Genomic DNA, 12096 nt, shown 5'->3' on the forward strand with positions numbered 1-12096 from the left:
TTGTAAGAAGAATTACCGTGAGAAACATTAATACATTTTTTGCAAAACCAATTTGTTTTATGTTGAATTTGAGATTGAGGAGTCTTTAAAATGTCGGTGCCATATTCATCTACCAAAAATTTTGCAAAAAACCCGTAGGTACCCTTTGTCTGATATTCCGTGTGCGTCTAAAACAGGTGGCGCTATAAAACGTTAAAATTCCGGCGGGAATACTAGGAAAGTGCCGGTAAAAACGCTAAAATGGCGGTGGAAATGCAAAAAGGGCCGGCGGGATCACTAAAAGGGCCCTGGGGGCCATTACTGCGAAGGTTTGAGTGGCTGCACACTGAAACGTTAAAACGTACGTTAACACCATTTTCGCGCGGAGTGACATTTTAGTTTTTTTCGAGTGAGTGAAAAGTGCTTTCAATGAAATTACCAGTTGAAATGCGAAGAGTTATTGTGAACGTAGTGGAACTACTTTCTACGGGATGGTACCAGCAGTTACAATAAATTAATAGGTAAGATAATTTTTGAGTATTTCTTTTATAAGGTCAATCATGATTTAAACTGAAAAATCTACTGCAGTAAGTAGGAATCCACGAGCTTTTACTTGTCGCAAGACTGCTCAAACGTGAGAAAATCTGCCTACAAACTTTTGCCCTCGTCTTTACCCACCTGAAAGGGCTTGAAACAGAAAGGCTAACGCGCATGCGTTATACGTAGGTATCTATTTTCAAAAACCGGGGTCAAAAATTATCCTATGATTTCCATGGGCCTCAAAATATCTCTAAACCAATTTTTATCTCAATTCATTGTATTGGTCTAAATGTAAAAAGGTCACATTAGGGAGTCCTTTTTTCATTATTTATTATTATACTCATAGTATTGAGTAGGATATGGATGGATAGAAGAATGGATTGTAAATGCAAAGCTTCTAATAATATGGATTAAATAATTCGAACTATCGCTAACTTCGTCTGGTCGAGTTCAGCTGCCTCTTTGAATGGAAATATGAATTTATAAATGCAAAGATATTGGATAAAATTAATATGGCGATGTCTATCGACACGCAACTACAGTCATCACACAACAGATGGCGCTAACCTTACTAGCGCCTACAAACCTGCATCGCGGTGTCGGAGTTTCTTCTGAGACCAGCATAAATAGAAAACCGAGATGGATAACAAATGGACCTTGGTCCTCGAGCACAGCACGTGCTCGGAAGGAAGCAATTCCACCTTAGCTTCCTTATTGTGGTATCCTCAAATCCCACATTTTTTATGCAAGACAAGGCAGGTATTTGACCACAATTGCACCTGGTGTTAAGTAAGATGCAGTCTAGGATGGGACATATCTGCCCTGTAAGTGCCTATTCACTATTAAATTATCGCTCTACCCTTCTTACTTGTACCGAATCACCGCCGGAATGCCTCTAACTTCGTCTGCTAGAGTTCATCTGCCTCTTTGAAAGAATAATCGCTCTGTAGCTCCTACTTAAAACTTCGTGGTTTCCCTTCCTTTGATGTTCTACATAAGGAAGTAACTAAGTAGCTATGTAATGTCTCTCTGGTGTTCACGGCTAAGTAAAAACGTATACCTAGGTATTTTTGGCTAATAAATCTATATTATATAAAAGAAAGTCGTGTTAGTTACTCCACTTAAGTATAACTCAAGAACGGCTGAACCGATTTAGCTGAAAATTGTCAGGGAGGTAGTTTAGAGCCAGGAGAAGGACATAGGATACTTTTTATCCCGTTTGAAATTTAAAAAAAAAAGTCTGCTTATTTATTGCCATTAAGGCGGAACAAAGTTGATCAGTTGAAGGTATAGAATCGATTGTCGATTGACCTATAAAGTTAAAGAATATGAGTTTTTAATGGTGATACGAAAACTAAAGAAAGCAAAGTAACGTGCGCCATAAGACTGCAGGGTGCAATTTGAATAATTCCCGTTGTTATGCATAGCGCCATCTCGCGTGGGAACCAACAATCTCGTGTCTCGTAAACCTACAACCCTGCCTGCCGTTATTCAATACTTATAGTGATGTTCCATGTTTATCAACATGATACTTTGGCAGTTACTTAGTAACTTATTTGTCAATAGAAGATTATTATAAGATCGCATAGAGTCGAAGTCGGCAAGCGAAAGGTCGTGGATTCAATTTCCAACTTAGACAATTCGATTTTTGATAAATATCCACAGTGAAAGACTTTTGCAGTCGACTCTACTGGCCGCCCTTCAGAAAGATGGAAAGTCAACATAATGGACAACTTGAAGCTCGAAGAAACTAAGCTGAGGAACAGGATCAGTGCCGAGTTTTTGGCAAGGTTTTCTTGTTCCAACCTTTTCACTCCTCACTCTTATTGAAAACTTCCTAAAGGTTTCGCCAAACTATCAATTCAATCACCAATTGATTTCCGTTTATTTTTGGTTTTTACCGATAAAACTATCGACCCGTACAGTGTCCCATCCCCAAAAATAAAAGTCTTTACGTTCATATTTGCAAAATGGCGGGGTGTTACGACGTATCTGATGTACGAAGATAAATGCAGCTGGGATATTGGCCTGTAATACAAGAATGGGATTATCCGTCCTGGAGCGGAATATTTGCCGTCTAGGTTTTATGTCTTGGCCATGTGTTTTGGGCTTGGTATAGTATGATATACGATGCATTTTTCCATTTATATTTTTATATATTTTTATGCAGACTATGGCAGGCCTGCGCTACCCACATCCAGGCTGTTCCCGCGACCTTCACCAGATCGTCGCTCCACCTAGTGGGAGGCCTGCCCACGCTACGTCTTCCAGCCCGTGGTCGCCACTCGAGAACTTTTCTGCCCCAATAGCAGCGGGCAGCACAGAACTGGTCGTTATGGAAATCCTTGGGGGAGACCTTTGTCCAGCAGTGGACGTCATTCTGCTGAAACGAACGAACGATGGCATTTCGCCGCAATCACAGCTGATGTTAAGTGACTGACTAAGATGCATACCTGACCTGTGAGTGCCTATTCACTCTCACCTTAGGACGCTCGGATTATAGTGTTTGGGAAAGACAACAGCAGGCAGCGAACACCAGTCCCTAGCTGTCAGTATTATAAAACAGTTTACGACAATTATTATAAAACTATTGTAATTCAATTGTACCAAGTCAGAAAGTTTATGTTCCTAAATGGAAAATCAAAAGAAGATCAAATGAATATTCAGCTCTATTGGTATTCCAATGCTTTCAAAATACAGAAATGTACGTGACTAAGTACCTATTCGCAACGTAAATGTCGTACGAGTTCATTAGGGAATTGGAAAAATATTTTGATGAATAGCAGACATTTTTGTCTGAAAGACGGACGAAGATTTGTCGTACTTAGGCTGTATAATTGGTCCCTAATTTGTGCCCCTAAAATCGGCTGCCTTAGACTTCAGTCATTATAGACGGAGAGGTTTGTACTTATGCACATTAGATAAAATATAGTATTAAAATTTTAAGTCCTAACTTCGTGGGCTTTTTCAAGATGCGGTCCAGAATTTGTAAAAATCTTAAAACGCCTGAATAGGTTAAGCAAACTTATGACATCCGGCAAGAAGCTGGAATAAACTGGATGCAAGTGGCCAGGGACAGAAGTCGGTGAAAGGTTGAAGAGTAGGCCCATGTTTGAAGACCAAAGGCTGATAATATAGATAGATAAGCAAAGAAACAGGCCCACAAAAGGCATTTATAATATTAGTTAGCATGAATAGGTTCAATGAAAACTGCCTTGAATATTTAACGGCGAAGTTCAGCTGCACGAGAAGTTTTAGCGCAGTGCATTATGCCCGCTCTAAATTCATGTGTTGAAAGCGTTTTATAAGCTGCTTTAATATTTATGCTTGAATTCTTAATTTACGAGTAACTAAGGTAATAATAATATGACAAAAATTAGACTTTTGTTTCCGGCAGAGAAGAAAAAAAAACACTCCCACTCTTCCCGTGGATATCGTTAAGTCGGATATACTCGTAAGTGTGATACCAATAGTTTGTCACCTGTCATCCGCTTTGCAATTGGAGAGAAGTCGAACCTTAACTTCGAACTCCTCCTATGTTCTTCTGATTGATTTCGTTGCTGGTAAAATGACAGTTTAACTTTCCCCCGGGACAAACTTGACCTTCACTTTCTGGGTTTTTATGTGCGGTCAAGCTGTGGATCCTGGCTACACAGGAGTTCCAGGGGTGGAAACGAGAGATGGGAATAGTCCTAAATAGGCAAAGGAACGTCAGGACTCCCCAACCCGAGTGGCCAGCTTGGGGAGTATAGGCTAAACCTCAATTTCTCCTTATTCGTTACGCTCTTGGCAGAGCGGTCGTGGTCACGTTGAGGCGTTGTTCACATCGGTTGTAGAGGCGGATACAACTCTTCGCACGATCTCCCGTCATTTTACCTCAATTTGCCTTTGATAAATTAAAGAGGATCGTCCTCTTGTAAGAGACATGACCTGATAACGATGAACGAAGAAAAAAGTTCTTCTTGTACATGTCATCATCATTACAGTATACTACTTACCTAACTGGTCAGCTATCTTCTTGAATTCGTCGGTCCATCGAGCAGGGGCATCCTAAAGACTATGTTTACCGAGACTGGGTTTTATGTGGACATCTCCATCACTTTTTTAAACTAGCCATGGACTGACATAAATTCTATTAACTTTATCTTCAACTGACATTTTTTTCGGAATAAAACTAATTCCCCACAGTAATGAAAACCACACTTTAGACTGCAATAAAAAGTGCGGTCGTCATCTCAAAGCTATAAAGTCTACCATAAAGGTCATCAGTCGTACTCGTAAAAACGTTATGTTACTGAGTAATTTCATTAAGTTTGATTAATAAAGTTTGCTGGTTGCTGGTGCTTTTGCCAAGTTCTAACCCAAAGCTCGTAGAAGCTTCAACGGCACAACTACTTGCGGTTTATTTAATTACAAGATAACTTTGTGTCTTTGGGTGCCGAGTTTCGTATTGAAAAGACCTTGGGTACGGACTTGGCTGAGGCGCTGAGGGTAACTTAATAAGTGACCCATATTATTAAATATATTTGCTGCAAGAAAAAATAATGCTCATCACAAAACCACAAAGGGCCCTCGCTCACGACGACTTTTTGTAGTGATGCTGTCGCGCGTTTCGTAAACGAGCGACAGCATCGCTACTAACGCGCGTTAGTCGCATTTGCAACGCACTATACGCATACAATAAATAAATAAAAAAAAAACTACAGAAGCGATGCCAACGCGTTACTAACGCGCTACTAACGCGCTACAGCATCGCGACTGTATCGATGCGAACGCGCGACAGAATCACTACTGCTTGCTACAAAAAACCGGCCAAGTGCGTGTCGGACTCACGCACAAAGGGTTCCGTACCATTGATTTATGAAACTAAATTTTTTTTTTTTTATTTTAAGTTATTTGTATGAAAGATTACGCGGTAATAAGCGGTTTACGATTTACGAGGTATTAAAAAAAAATCTTACTAGATCTCGTTCAAAACAATTTTCGTTGGTAGTTTTTATAGTAATATCAATGTTTTTTTAGATTTTCTTTTTCTTATTTTAGAAGTTAGAGGGGGGGGGGGGGGCAACTTTTTTCCACTTTGGAAGCGTCTGTCACGCAAACTATTCGGTTTAGAAAAAAAGTATTTTAGAAACCTCGATATCATTTTTGAAGACCTATCCATAGCTACCCCACACGTATGTGTTTGACGAAAAAAAAATTTTTGAGTTTCAGTTCTAAGTATGGGGAGCCCCCAATATTTATATAATTATTTTTTTTTCACAGAATACATCTACTTACCAAGTTTCAACAGTATGGCTCTTATAGTTTCGGAAAAAAATGGCTGTGACATACGGACGGACAGACGGACGGACGGACGGACAGACAGACAGACATGACGAATCTATAAGGGTTCCGTTTTTTGCCATTTGGCTACGGAACCCTAAAAATTCGCCGTGGGCGAGGGGCCGTAGTTAGGAGAGATATCCACGCACGAACTGTAAATGTACGGAGGACAGTTTATACTTACAGCTTTCAAAAGTAACTATGTTTTTTGGTACTAGAAAAGACTAGAAGGTATTTGTGGTGTGCACTTAAAAGGTTAGCTTCAATGATATTAAAGAACTATAGATATGTTACGTTCATAGAAATTACGATTTGAATCCGTGCCGAGCTATTCCAAATTGCACACATTGACAAATGTAACTGATAAGTGAAACAAAAGATACGAAATAGCACGCAAATGAAAGAGATAGCTATAGTTTTAACGATTCTGCACTAACTAATCTATGTCCGCAGCGCACGCATCCTTATCGCTCTAACGTCAAAACAAGATCGCTTTCTCTTTCTTAACTTGAACATGGCGCATGGCGTCTTGATTGTTTGCATAAATAATTGAAAATATAAATACTAAATAATTTTGCATAATCACATGTGGTAAGAGATCCCTTGTATTTTGTTTACTTTAGAGTCATAATTGGTACACTTTCGAAACACACACGATGGCATTTTTTATTTATTTTGGTAAGAACAGGAACTTACGGTGTGGTACGCACGCGATTGCGCACGACGCAGGCCACACGAAGACTAAACACAAGACGTCCCAATTGGGACGTATTTGAGTATTCACAGCGCGAGCGCTTATAACATATCTGCTTTTGTTTTTATATAATATCATTGGTTAGCTTAGAATCGGAGATTGTTTTCCTATACAACTAAAAACCTATGTTTTCCGACCACAAGTTGTAGAAAAATCGATTGGAAATTAGTTATACTGTCACTACTTTCAAGGAATATGTCCAATTGCCGGTCACATAGCTGTAATCGCTATTTTACAAGAATGATGTGTATAGTAGTAATATCATTACATAATAAACCTACTTACTTAGTGTGCTGTCGTCTATATCATCCGACACATAGGAAATACCTACCTAGGTAAAGCCATTCTACGAACCTTAGACCGCCAACTCTAGTTTAATTACTCCAGTTGCAGCGTTCCTAATTAGACAGCGTGAATATATCAGTGCAGCAGACGCAGTTAAATTTACTTAAGTACATGTCTAGGACAGATTAGTTGTGGATTCATAACAGAGAGTAATTTAATGGACGCTAGGGAGTAACGAGGGGTAGGTAGACAAAACATACTGCTCTTGGTCTGTATTCCTAACTATACAATATTATGAATGCGATAAAAGCTCTCTCTGTCTGTTTGTTACGCTTTCACACCTAAACCACGGAAATGATTTTGATGAAATTTAGTATATAGTCCTGGAAAAAGACATACGATACATTTTATCCTGATTCTAAAACAGGGTATTACATAAGTGTATAGTTTTTCTGTGATAGACAAAATTTCACGCGGACGATGCCGTGGGCATTGGGCAAAAGCCATGGTACTTTTACCTACTTATTCTGTGGCAAAAACTAGAAAAGCTTTAAGCGTGGTAAGAAAAGGGACAGAAAAAAAAATTCAAATGCTCTTATCCTTTCCAGGTACACGTCCTAAGCAATAGTTTGGATGTCTATAGAATAGAAAGTATATTGTATGTTTCTACATAATATCTAAATATGTATAACTCAAAGGTGATTGACTGACTGACATAGTGATCTATCAACGCACAGCCCAAACCACTGGACGGATCGGGCTGAAATTTGGCATGCATTTAGATGTTATGACGTAGGCATCCGCTAAGAAAGAATTTTACGAAACTCCAAAAAACGGGATCAACGCGTACGAAGTCGCGGGCGGCCGCTAGTTTTCTATAAATAGGAATCAAGATCTTATAACATCCTTTCCAGACACACGTCCCAAATAGACAGAAGTTGTGTCTATAATCAAGTATGTTTTCAAACTTATTTAAACTTTCTCGTCCAATATTTGCAAAACGTTTACTATTGCATGCTACATAGGTGCATATGCGGCAGATAAATCGTCTGCCCCGTGCATAATGGAACACATGGCCAGACGGGCGCAGGAACGCTGAAAAATCGCTAAAAGTTAAAACACCACGGCAGACAAAGACTACCTTTACCATAGAGGTCGCAGATTTGAATTTAAAAGACATTTTCTGGAAATAGGCTTTTAAAAAGCGCTTTTACACATCTCAGGATTACTTTTTTTATGCAGGACAAGGCAGGTATTTGACCGCAATCGCATCTGGTGTTAATTGAGATGCAGTCTAGTATGGTACATATCTGCCCTGTAAGTGCCTATTCACTCTCGCCTTGAAAAGGCGCCGTTGACTTGAACCCTACCATTACTTCGAACAATGAAGAGAAGAGAAGAGAAATTGCTTGCTGAAAAGAAGCAGCAAATTGGTAAGACGACTAACCTCCGGCTCAAAACCGTATTTTTTTAAAGAGTTCAAACAGATGATAATTAACTCAATAGCTATCGCATAAAAGCCCACTGAAGCCAGTGGGTTATGTGGGACTCTGCTCGCCTGCTCATTAAAGATGTGGGCTACCCACTAATACCCGTCGTTGTCCACCGGAGCCCAATGAAACGGAGCCGCGAGTTATAGTCCTGCGTAAAGTGGCTTCTTATCATCATCATTTCAGCCACAGGACGTCCACTGCTGAACATAGGCCTCCCCCAAAGACTTCTACATCGCACTGTTGGTAGCGGCTTGCATCCAGCGCCTTCCTGCTCCCTTTATCAGGTTCACCTTGTGGGTGGACGTTCCACGCTGCGTTTTCCGGTACGCGGCCTCCACTCCAGAACCTTGCTGCCCCATCGGCCGTCAGTTCTGCGTACTATCTACCCTGCCCATTGCCAATACAGCTTGCTAATCGGCTTCTTAAGCTGCTGTGATATACCTACGAGCTACTTTTCAATTAATGTAAGTAGTCTGATGCGCTGTCGATTGTAATTTAAAATTAACAGCGTAATATATGATTTAAAATTAAATAAACAATGAGACGAAAGATAACGAAACCACTAATTACATTATCAACTTTAACGAGCAGTAAATCAAAGATATACATTAAGGACCACTTCCCCCTGATTGCGAGTGCGAGCTTTAATTTTACTGTATTCATGAATAATACAGCGGCCATTTTGCTTTTTACTCCCATTCCGGCTGGATGGAACTCATCTGCCTATATGATGAAGGTAGTTTTCATTCATGGGAAATTCAGTGATGTTTTACATCGTGTGTTTTTGTATCGCGTTGAAACATCATCTCTATATTATTTTGAACTAGCCTAACGCCCGTATTTACAAACTTTAGTATGAGGTCTCACAGTGTGCGTGGACGCACAGGGTGACACACGAACCAATCACAGAGCTCTATTCAACGCTGTGCGTTCGATTTGCTGCTTCACATAAGCAAGCATCGTTTGTGAATACAGGCGTAAGCCTGTGGGTTTATTGTATTAATTTTGATTGTTACAAAATGTGCCGAAAAGGTAGCATACAGTCCTTTTTACAGGACCAATCTATCTCTATCATTTATTAAAATTGAATCAGAGGTCCGTGCTGGACTAATTCGGTATATTTTCCACGAAAATCAGGTTCTAAAAAACTACCCGAAAAAACATAGAAAACTTTTTTATGCATAACAAGGCAGGTATTAGATGCAGTCTAGGATGGTACATATCTGTCCTATAAGTGCTTATTCACTCTCGCCTTGAAAAATTCAGTGACGTTTACTTCATGTTTATTGTTTTAGCATCGCATTTCAACTCTACTTATATTAAAACTAGCACAAGCCTGTGGTTATACCCGCAGGAATTAGTTTTGTCACAAGAAAGACATCAAAATATTATTTTTATTACCTTACAAATTTTTTCCTATTTTACCTCATCTCTTCTTTACCTTTTCCCTTTTTACCACTATATTTATTGTTTTAGCGTTTGTCCTATTTTACCTCATTAATTAATATTTGGAAGTTTCTTATGAAAAAAAAAATTTGGAAAATTTCCCGGAAAACGTAAAAACCTAATTTTTGTTTTTGCCTCAACCTTTAAATCGACATTTTATTATGAAGATCAGAATAACTAACAGAATCCGACCGAAGCCGCGGCAAAGTCAAGTGAAACACGAAGTTAGTACACAAACCGCGGGGTTCCTCGGCCTAATAACTTAACTAGGGAACTATGTTTCAAACTAAACTTTCGTTCGCCAGTTTGTGTAGTTCCATACAACCCGAATGCCTTCAAAACGGAGTGAATAGGCATTTTCTGAAACTCACTCCATCATAGATAGCGTCTTTGTCTTCCCGGGTAGACGGATTATCCTAAAATAAACCTAAGATAAATAGAAATAAACGGGATATATTAGAATAAACAGACTTTTCTAGATAAATAAGAAAGTATTACAAAATTTGAAATGTAAAGAAAACTTTACAATACAAATAAGTTGAAAAAAAAAATGGTACCTAAGAAATAGTAATTAACATTAAAAGGCTTAATATTATGTAATTAATACGACACTATTATATTGATATTCATCATCATCATTATATCAGCCGTAGGAGCCATGTTTGTTGACAATAAAACTTGCACTCGAGTTAATGTCTTAATTGATGAATTCTCTCTATTCAACCTAAAAAATAATAGTGAAAACTTTCTTTAACAAAAACTTGGTCATAACAGTTAGTCATATAATACCTAAGTTTGTTTAGCTCTTAAATTGTGCTGAGAATTTTGAGATGACGTTCTAGATTCAATTCTAGGCCGTAATCTCTTATATCTTCACAAAAGTCTAAAGGATCTCACAGAGGAGATCCATTTTGATCCTTACGCAGACTGAATTAAGTCTGGTTTGGAATACTCTAGTTAATAGTTCAGATGAACCGTAACTACACGCGTCTAAACGATTTGATTCAAGGCAAAGAAGGTCAAAACTGCGACGGAAATGATACAAATAACGGTATATTGATACAGAACGCGCTATTTAAATGCAGGGGGGCTATTGCACGGAGGGGGTGCTAATAACCCCCTTTCCAGTTTTCCACTCAGACACTCGGCATTCAGTTACCCTCGGTCAATCCCCGCGGACGGTCGTGCCTCGCTCGTTCGAAACTTGAAACGAATTCTAAATTTGAAAACGGTGACATTCTTTTGTTCGTTCCACAACGGATTGGCGTTTCAAATTGGTAAGTGGATTGAAACCGAACCTTTTTGCGTTTTGTTCCAGAACTTTTTTTATTTAAGGAGGTGGGTTATTAAAAAAGTTGGAGTTTGGGGGATATTTAAAGAGCTATTAGGGAACGATTAAACGTTGCGGTATCAGATGGTCTTAATATTCATTTAGACTCTGATTGCTTGTCATTTCTCATTGAGTTAGGTCACTGAATTGGTATGCGCCTCGTTGTGTCCCCCGGGTAGCGTTTGTTCGTGGTTAAAATTTGTAATTTACTTTGAGACGTTAATGTAAATTTATATCTCTGCATCATACAGAATTGGTCCTCTGATATTTCAGACGAGAAAAGATACTATATATTTCTAACTGAATTTTACTCACATTTTTACGTCTTTAGCGTCACATTTGGCAAGTTTTATACAGTGAGTAGTTTTTAGTATATTAAGGATAATAACACAATTAATACTTAATTACAGAAATAGAGTCTTATCGATAAAAAAATCTTAAATAAGTAATGATAAAGTTTTTTAGTTAAGACATTTTATTTTGTGTGCCGGGCATCATGCATAAGAAACAAAAGTATAGGTTTTTCTTTATTTCATTCGAATATTGCAATACTAAAATTAGCTTTAAGAGCGTGTTTTCACTTTCTAATATGGGGGTCAATTTGAAATAAAAATAATACCTTTTAGACTCAATTCAAATATTAAAAGGCATGTTAATTTGATTCCAAACACATGAATGGGTTTTCCGGAATTGGGTCTTGGTTCTACAAATACACGAAAACATTCACAAAAGAGCACCTTTTATAACCTCATTGGAACTTCTTTATGTTAAATGTAATCCGAAATACGAGAAAAGTTAAATCAAAAGGGGAAGAGCTTTTAAAGTCACATAAAATGGTAGAACGAATCCCTTTTGTGTGGATCTACGTGGGGGAAAGTATGTATTTGCGTTGTATATTTGTTGGTTTTTATATAAATTCACATATAGGGTTTTATCTGATTTCA

General features: G+C 38.5%; 1 protein-coding gene across 1 annotated transcript in view; it reads left to right on the forward strand.

Annotated features, from left to right (window-relative positions):
- The first annotated feature begins 10966 nt into the window (after positions 1-10966).
- LOC135082489 (uncharacterized protein CG3556) overlaps positions 10967-12096 on the forward strand; it is a 144747-nt gene continuing 143617 nt past the window's right edge. The window contains exon 1 of the mRNA XM_063977284.1: positions 10967-11099. The gene's annotated coding sequence lies outside the window, so the exon portion shown is untranslated. The remainder of the gene's footprint in view (positions 11100-12096) is intronic.

Source organism: Ostrinia nubilalis, chromosome 21 (assembly GCF_963855985.1).
Source record: "Ostrinia nubilalis chromosome 21, ilOstNubi1.1, whole genome shotgun sequence".
In the NCBI taxonomy this organism is placed as follows: domain Eukaryota; kingdom Metazoa; phylum Arthropoda; class Insecta; order Lepidoptera; family Crambidae; genus Ostrinia; species Ostrinia nubilalis.